The sequence below is a fragment of the Heterocephalus glaber genome, unplaced genomic scaffold, assembly GCF_053883595.1.
Source record: "Heterocephalus glaber isolate CG9 unplaced genomic scaffold, H.glaber_assembly_v1.0 deba00001720, whole genome shotgun sequence".
NCBI classification, from domain to species: Eukaryota; Metazoa; Chordata; class Mammalia; order Rodentia; family Bathyergidae; genus Heterocephalus; species Heterocephalus glaber.
Window position 1 is genome coordinate 4,402,373 of NW_028258433.1, and position 10,265 is coordinate 4,412,637.

Below are 10,265 nucleotides of genomic sequence, written 5' to 3' on the forward strand. Positions count from 1 at the left end.
ATGGGCTTTTCTTTGCATGTGATTTGTTTCTTTCCTCTGACTGCTTGTAGGGTTTTTTTCTTCTGTTGGGTTTCTGGGATCTTGACTATTATATGTCTAGGTATAGATTATTTTGATCCGTGGCTAGTTGGAATTCTATATGCCTCACATATCTGATGTCCAATTCTCTACCTCTATCTGGGAATTTTTCTACTACTACTTCTGTGAACAGTTTTTTTATGTCAATTGTACTTTCTTCTGTTTTTTTGTGGACTCCTATCAGCCTTATGTTATTCTTCTTTGCATCATCTAGCAGCTGCTGGATTGATTTCTTGTGGTCCTTTACTATTTTTAAGAAATCTCTGTTTTCACGGTCACTAACCACAATCTTGTCTTTTATATCTGATATTCTATCTTCACATTCACTTAAATCTGCTGTGCATACTTTCAATGGAGTTTTTAATCTCCTGGATATCTGTTTGAATCTGTTTCGTGCATTCCATTTCTTTTAAGAAAGAAATGGGCAATCATGGTTTCTATTTCTCTCTTATACTCAGTATTCATGGCTTCTAGCATGTTCTGAGCTCATCTGTTTCTTTATCTGTTTCTGTTCTAGAGCCTCTAATCATGTCTTTCACTCTGCTCACCATCTCTGTAGTTATCTGGGAGATTATTTCAGCTTTGAATTTTTCTAGAGCCTCATTCATCTGTTATATCCTGTGCTATTACTTCAGGGTGTCCAGGTGGTTGATTATCAGACTTTTCCACCTTGTTTCCCCCAGAGTTTGCCTTTTGTGGGGTGGAAGTCTGAGTTTGTGCCTTGCTTAAATGTCTTCTCATTTTTGTTTTTGGTACTGTCCTTGGTTTAATTCCTGGGTTGATACTTCAATATTGCTTATTGTAAGTATCTTTGTTGCTTGTATTTAGAACCCTTATGGAATCATTGCTTCCCAGAGGTGTTGTCCAGATATAGCTGGTCTTTAGGTTTTGAGTCTCTAATGACTCTGGGGCTCATTTTTATTATACCAGGAAGGATAACTGATTAGATCAATCACAACACCTTACCTCAAGTGATACAATCAGCAACACCATAGCATCAAGTACCTCTTATAAAATGACAATTTGTGGTAGTTATTAATCTATCACCTTTAACTGTGTGAATTAAATCAAAATCGAGGACCAGCCCAACATATGTTTATAGTGAATAAACTTCAATATAGCAACTTTACCCTTTGTGATGAGGAGTTAGAAGTTGGGGAGGGAGGGATAGGTAGGTAGAAGGATAGAGTAAAGGTTAGCAGTGAGGCCAGAGGACACAGGTAAGAGGAAGAAAAATAAAGAAGAAATACAAATTAGAGCCAGAACAGGAATATAAAGGGAGATGAAGAACAATGTGGGACAGCAAGGGAGCAAGTGAGAGAAAGAAAAGAGAAAAGAAAGAAAAAAAGAGAAAAATAAAAATTTGAAAAGAGTAGAAAAAAGATAAAAATTAAAATAAGAGCAAAAACATACTACTAATAATTTTGAAAAGAACAAAAGATAAAAATGAAGGGCCTCCTTCAGGGTATGTCTGTGCTGTCACAATAGACTACATGGGCAGCAGTGTGCAGGTATAAGTCAATGAATCTTAGCAAGCCAGTTGCAGACCTGTGAAATTCAGGCAGATTTCTGGCTGCAAGTCCCAAGCTGAGCTCCCTGTCCTCCTGCAGGGTTGAATTCTGCAAGGCTCTACTGCAGGTTCCAGTTGCCCTTCCCCTGAAGATAGTCCAGGTTCTGATGGGAGGCGATGATCCCTCCAACTTACCAAGTACAGTGGTCTGGTGTGCCTTTATTGCAGAGATTCTCTTCCCTTTTCCAGTGGGCTTCAGTTTTCATCAAGTAGCCTGAGAGAGAGCCTCTATCTATTGTTCACTTCTGGAGCTCAGGACCATGGCCTTTATGCCCCCTTGTGCCTCTGTAGTGTGGAACCAGGTAGCGGCATAGCCAGGCCAGAGGCAGTGGGGGGGGGGGCAGACATGTTGAGGGGCCATCACTGTCTCGCTGGTCGCAGGTGGGTGTGGCGAGCCAGAGGGAGTGGGGCTCTAGATGGTCAGGGGCCTCTCAGCCCACGCACCTAGTTGCTTGCCAGTGGGCATGCCCAGGGGTCCTCACCATCTCGCTGGTCACAGATCCCAATAAAACTTTTTTAAAAAGTAAAAAGAGGGCAGGAGATTTAGCTCAGTGGTTCTGGCACCTGCTTTGCAAGCTCAAGGTCCCAAGTTCGATCCCCAGTACCAAAAACAAAACAACAAAAATGAATAAATAAAAAGTAAAAAGAATCAATTTGAAAGAAGATACTTGAAGATCAAACAAAACATATGCATAGGAGTTGAAGGGAAGCTGCTGGGCTTGTCCACTGCACCCCTTCTGGCATATCCAGGGAACAGCCATTTGAGAACTTCTCACATAGCTTGAGGGATCCAAGCAGTGAGGCATTCTGGCTTCACAGGATAGGCTAGAGTTACGTGAGCCCCTTCATACCATCACCTTCTCTCCAAACACTGAGCAGGCAGCAGCCTGGCAGCATTATTGCCAGCACACACCAGGGGCAAGAGATCAGGGGCAGGGGAGGCTCCCTCTCCATGTGCCAGATCTCAGACTCCACAAGAATAAATTAGTGATTGCTGCCAGTTTCTGGAATCATCATTAAAGGACTCTGGGCACACTTGAGTCACTGCCAAGTGCTTCAAGTTTGTCCCACAGCAACTAGGACATCCACCCGGCACACAATGCTAACAGTGGTCTGGTTTGAGGTTGTACCCAGTACCCCAGGTTCACTTGAGCCCACACTCAGCTCCCACAGCCTTGGACCACTCCTAGACCAGCCAGAAACTCTGACACCTATCACCAGTCCTGGCAGCCTGGATTTTCACAAGGATTCTCTGCATAACACAGTTGACCTCCATGGGCACCCATACAGCACCTGGTGCACTGGCACAGCAGTCTTGACCCTGCGTATCACCAGAGACTAGGCAGTTCCTACCCAGCACATTAGGCCAGTCTTCTGCCTGGTTGGCAGCAAGGGCTAAAGGTCTGCTGACTTGTCTTGTGCTTCAGACACCCATGAGACACCACCTAGTACCCCACTCCCTTACTTGGCCTGCTGGAATCTCCCCATATTAGTCTTGGGTTCAACTGTATCTTCTCTGGACAACATGAGCCTCTGCCTAGTGTCTGGAGCTACCCCAGCTTGAACACTTGCCACAAACATGATTACAGAGAGGGGTCCTTTTGAATTGAGTAACCTCCATACAAACTCAAAGACTATAAAGAGGAATGTGACTTGTAAGATTAAAGACTATTGCCCCAGAAGAAAACGTTCTTTTGGAAATACAAGGAACTTTTTCTTTTTTTCCTTCTCCATTCATTTAACACAATTTTTTTCTTGTTATTTTTTGTTTGTTTGTTTTTGTTTCTTTGCTCCTTTTTTAGTATGTTTTTTCATTTTTTACTAATTTTTTTCTTTTGGTGGAGATGATAGTTTTATCACCTATTTTCTTGCCTTTCCCTTTTTAGTAGTGCTTTGTTTTGTTTAAATAGGTCCTCCTTTTTTTCCCTCTCTCTCTCCCTCCTTTTCTGACTTTCTCTCTTTCAACTTATTCTATTATTTTTTCTTATTTTCTTTTTCTCTAGTTTAATCTCTACTCCCTATATTTATCCTTTCCCTAGTTGGGTTTCTGTTACTAATAACTAATACTACTAATTTCTTTTTACTCCTTAATAGGATCTTCTACATCAATCTTACCATATTGTTCACGTCTTACATTGATTAATTTTTCATAATCTCTTTCTTTTTTCTTCATGCTTCCATACCTGTACAATTTGCCCTTATGGGTCTGTAGATACTTAAGCGTATCTTACTACAGCTGAGTACTGCTCCACAGTGAAAGGGAGGAAGATTGCTCTATTGAGTGGACATGTACTGTATATAGTTACTTGATTTGTCTTAGATTTTGTTCTATAACTATAGATCTTGTTCCTATAGTTAAAGGTAGCAAAGTGTTAGTTATTACAGTTTGTCATTATACAGTTTGTGCTGGATGATAGTGTTATTGTTGATTATAATATGGTACAAAAGTGACATAGTTGTTGTGATCAATTGGTCTCCCTTGTATACCAATACCTACAGTTGTCTGGGGTTCATAAAGAATACTACACTCCAGTACCAAGGAAGAGATGTTAGTCCAAACAGGCTGCAACCTTTCATCTCTAATAAATAGAGGTAGTAGAATTCTGGAACAGACTTAAAGGCCAAAAGCTACCTATGCCTAAAAGACATCTCAGAAAAGTACTCATGATCTAAAGAGGTCTCAATACTAGTAACAAAGCTACCAACCATAAGCAATCTGCATGCCTCAACACAGAAAACAAATAAACAAAAAATAAGATATGAAAAAAACACAAACAAATGTATCCCAAAAGTCCCAACTTTCCCAAAGCAAATCGAGGGGCCATTGAGGGGGCAGAAATCAAAAGCCACACAGCTGAAATTTTGGAAATGGTAGTAGCAGAAGCAACAATGCAGATAAGTAGGAGTCTATATGAATTCAAAGAAGGTATAATTCCACAGATAAAAAGAGATGATGACCATAATGAAGGAACTGGTTAGTGAATCTAGAGTAGAAACAGATTTTTAAAAAAAACAAAACAGAGGAGCTAAGAAAAAACATGGAAACCATGAATGCTCACATAGAAAAAAACTGGATTCTGTAAAAATGTCAAAACAGAAATCCAGGAAACTAAAAATTCTATTAAAAGTATACACAACAGAGTCAACCAATGTGAATATAAAATATAACATCTAGAAGACAGGATTGTACTTGATCATCAAATGAGAGATTTCTTAAAAATAGCAGTGGACCGCCGGGTACGGTGGTACATGCCTGTAATCCCAGCACTTGGGAAGCTGAGGTAGGAGGATTGCCATGAGTTCAAGGCCAGCCTGGACAACATAGTGAGTTTGAGGCCAGCCTGAACTACATAGTGAGACTCTGTCTCAAAAAATGAAAAACATATATATATATATATGCAATGGGCCACAAAAAAAGCCAACAGCTACTAGGCAATACAAAGTAGACTGATCTATGATAAATTGGAATCTATGAAAAATCAGAAGATAGCACAAAGGACATAGCATACTTGCTCACAAAAGTAATAGCAGAAAAATTTCCAGCCATGGAAAAAGAATTTGAAATACATATAAGTGAGGCAAATAGAATTCCAAATAGCCATGATCACAAAACAAAACAAAACTAACAAAGAAAACAACTATACCAAGGCATATAATAGTCAAGATTCCGGAAATTCAACACAAGAAGAGACTTAAAAACTGTTAGAGAAAAGAAATAAATCACCTACAAGGGAAAATAAGTCACAATTATAGCAGACTTCTCAACACAAACTCTTAAGTCAAGGAGAGTCTGGAGTGAAGTGTTGCAAGCCCTAAAAGAGAACAACCTCCTACCCAGATTGTTGTACCCTACCAAATTATCTTTCAAAATTGGTGGGGAAATAAGATATTTCCAGGACAAAGAGCACCTGAATAAATTCACGACAACCAAACCAGCACTCCAAAAAGTTCTGAAGGATATACTAGAAAAAGATAATGAAGACAACAATTACAAAATTCCAATAGAATGAATGCACCAGGCAAGGCAAGCAATTAAATAGAAGAGAAAGAAAGGGAACCAACAATAGGAAAATAATATAGTGACAAGGATAAGTCAATACCTATCAGTTACAATCATCAATTTGAATGACCTCTATTCTCAAATCAAAAGAAACAGATTGCCAGAATGGATCAAGAAACAAGATCCAACAATATGCTGCATACAAGAAATACATTTAACTCAAAAAGAAATTCATAGACTGTAAGTCAAAGGATAGGAAACAATACTCCATGGGACAAGAACCCAGAAAAAGCAGAAGTAGCTACTCTACTTGCAGACAATGTTGATTGCAAGCCAAGACTGATCACAAGGAACAAAGAAGGTTACTATATACTTGTTAAGGGAACAATCCAAGAGGAAAAAATAACAATCATAAATATCCATGCACCAAATACCAGCACATGCAACTATATAAAATAAATATTAAAGATGGACATGAATAATCAGATACACATCAATACAACTGTAAGGGGGCAGGTCAATACCCTACTGTCACAAGCAGATTAACTAGACAAAAAAATCTACGAAGAAACATGAGAACTGAACAAAACCTTTGAAAAAATGTACTTAGTAGATATCTACAGAATGTTCTACCTCACAATATCAGGATACACATTTTTCTCAGTTGCACATAGGACTTTCTCAAAAATAGACCATATACAAGCTCATGTAACATGCCTAAGTAAATGCAAAGGAATTGAAATTATCTCATGCATCTTATCAGACCACAGTGCAATGACATTGGAAATCAATGGCAAAAGAAAACCACAAAAATTGCATAAACACATGGAAATTAAATAACACTCTCCTGAACAACCAGTGAGTCATAAATGAAGTTAAAGAAAAAATAGTTTCTATAATTAAATGATAATGCCAAAACAACATACCATAACTTGTGGGACACAATGAAAGCAGTCCTATGAGGGAAGTTTATCCAGTGAATTCCCACATCAGAAAAAACAGAGCAAGCTCAAATAAATAATCTAATGGTGAACATCAAACTTCTAGAAAAAGAGGAACAAGTCAAGCCCAAAGCTCTTATGAGGGAGGAAATTATAAAGATCAGAGCAGAAATTAATGCAATGGAGATTAAGAAAATAAAAAGTATCAATGAATCAAAGAGTTGGTTTTGTGAAAGATTAAATAAAATTGACAAACCCTTAGCTAATGTTATCTAAAAAAAGGAAAGAAAATACTCAAATCCATGGAATTACAAATGAAAAGGCTGAAGTCACAACAGATCCTACAGAAATCCAGAAGATCATCAGTACCTACTGCAAGAACCTGTATTCTAATAGATGGAAAACACAAGAAATGGACAGATTCCTAGAAACATATGAATTGCCAAAGCTGAGTCAAGAAGATACAAATATTCTCAATAACTCAACATGAGTCAATGAAGTTGAAGATGTAATTAAAAACTCATCAACAAAGCCCAAGTGGATTCACTGCTGAATTCTACTTGAAATTTAGAGATCTAATGCCACTACTCCTCAAAAACTTTAATGAAAATTAAAGGGAAGCAATATTCTCAGACTCATTCCTGGAAGCAAGCATTACCCTGATACCAAAACTGAAAAAGGATCCAACCAAAAAGGAGAACTTCAGGACAATCTTCCTAATGAACATAGACACAAAAAGCCTCAATAAGATAATGATGAGCAGAATGAAGCAAATCATCAAAAAGATACACCATGACCAAGTAGGATTCATTCCAGGGACACAGAGATGGTTCAACATACACAAATTGATAAATTAATAGAACCAAGGACAAAACCATATGATCCTCTCAACTGATGTAGAAAAAGCATTTGACAAAGTCCAACACCCATTCATGATAAACATGCTAAAGAAAATCCAAACAGAAGGTCCTTATCTCAATCTGATAACAGCCACCTATGAGAAATCAACAGCCAACATCATACTAAATGGACAAAAACTGAACCCTAAAATCAGAAACAAGACAAGGATATCCACTATCACCATTCCTGTTCAGCATATTTCTAGAAACATTAGCCAGAGCAATTAGACAAAAGAAAGAAAAGGAATAAGGATAGGAAAGGAAGAAATTAAATTATCATTTGTAGATGACACTTAAAAAAACCCCAAAAACTCCACCAAAAGGCTTCTATATTTAATAACCAAAGTCAGTAGCATAGCTGGATACAGTCAACACTCAAAAACCAATGGCATTCCTGTACACAAATAACAAACTCACTGAGGGAGAAATTAGGGAAACCACTCCTTTCATAATAGCATTTAAAAAAGAAATATAGGAATCAATCTAAGGAAGAAAGTAAAAGACCTTTACTTTGAAAACTACAGTGCTCTGAAACAGGACATCAAAACGGATATCAGAAAATGGAAAGATATTCTTTGTTCTTGGATAGAAAGAACCAATATAGTGAAAATGGCCGTACTTCCAAAATTGCTATACAGATTTAATGCAATCCCAATCAAAATACCAATAGTATACCTAACAAAATTAGAGAAAACAATCCTAAAATTCATATGGAACCAGAAGAGACCTAGAATAGCAAAAAGAATTCTAGGTAACAAAGGTAGGTGGGGAGCATCACAATCCCTGACTTGAAATTATACTATAAAGCTATCGTGATAAAAACAGCATAGCACTGGCAAAAAAAAAAAAAAAAAAAGACCTGAGGATCAATGAAACAGACCAAAAGATCCAGAAACAACTCCAAACACACTCAACCACTTTATCTTTGACAAAAGAGCCAAACACCCTGACTAAGAGAAAGATGGCCCCTTTAATAAATAGTGCTAGAAAAACTGGCTGAAAGTAGGCCCATATCTCTCACCATGCACCAAACTAAAATTGAAATGGATCAAAGATCTAAATATTAAAACAGAAATACCAAATCTGCTGGAAGATAGAATAGGTAGAACTCTTGAAGACACAAGTGTAGGCAAAGATTTTATGAACAAAACCTAATTGCATATGAAATATTACAAAGAATCAACAACTGGGATATCATCTTATTAAAAAGCTTTTGCACAGAGACACCACCAAGAGAATGAAGAGACAATCCACACAATGGTAAAAAAATTTTTCCAGCTGTTTCTCAGACAATGGACTACTATCTAGAATATATAACATTCTAATATTATATAGTATATAATATTAGGTTATTCTAATATTAGATTATATATTATATTCTAGATATTATATAGAATATAGACTATATAAGAATATAGAATATTATATAAATCTATAATATATAAAAACTCAAAAAATCAGACTCTCCCCAAATTTAGAGACCCCATCCACAAATGGGTGTTAGAAATGAATATACTTCTTAGATGAAGAAGTACAAACAGCAGCAAATAAATATATCAAAAGATCTTCAACATCACTGGTCATTTCAGAGATACAAATCAAAACGACATTGAGATTTCATGTTACTCCAGAAAGAATGGCTATATTCAAGAAGTCAACCAATAAATGGTGCTTGTGGTAAAAGGAACCCTTCTCCATTGTTGCTGAGAGTGTAAACTAGTGCAACCACTGTGGAAATCAGTGTGGAGATTTTTGAAAAAAACTAAAATGAGAGGTTCCATTTGACCCAACTATTCCCCTTCTTGGTATCTTCCTGAAAAAATTAGAAGCATCATGCCACAGCCATATATGCTCACCCATGTTTATACCAGCATAATTTGTAATAGCTAAATCTTGGAAACAGCCCAAATACCCATCAATGGATGAATGGATACATTCGGGTTTTTTTTTATAAAATGGAGTACTACTCCCCCATAAAAATGGATAAGCTTGGAACATTTCTAGGTAAATGGAAGCAACTTGAGACCATACTCTTAAGTGAAATAAATATTACACATATGTTTAAATATCACATTGTTTCCCTGGTGCAAGAAACTGAAAGGGTAAATAAGGACCAAAATGCATAACAGATATTGGGAAATAGGAACAAAATATTCAAATGGGAATAGGAACACATTGGGAGGAGGGGGAAACCAAGAAAGGGAAAAGAAAAAATAAGAGAATAGAAGGGAAATAAGAGAAACAAAACTTTTGTAAATAAGGTGGAGATGTATTGGAAGGGAGGGGACTGGGGAAAAAAGAAGAATCAAGATATATTATGTACACATATAAATTCCCTATGATGAATGTGGTCAGTATGTATATCTAAAATGTACCAATAAAATTAATTTTTTTATAAAACCAATCAGATAGCTTAATGTGCTTGGAGTTGTTTCTGCATTCTCTATTCTGTTCCATTAACCCATGTTGGTTTTGTGCCAATATCGTGCTGTTCTTATCACTATAGCTTTGTAGTATAATTTGAAGTCTAGAATTGTAAGGCCTTCTGTTTTGCTCTTGTTGCCCTGAATTGCTTTTCTGTTCTGGGTCCTTTCTTGTTTCATAGAAATTTTAAGATTCTTTTCTCTTCTTCTGTGAGGAATGCTATTGGTATTTTGATTGGCATTGCATTAAATCTCTATGACAGTTTTGGAAGTATGGCATTTTTACTATATTGGTGCCTATCTAGGAACAGAGGATAGCTTTCCATTTTCTATATCCTCTTCAATCTTTTTTGA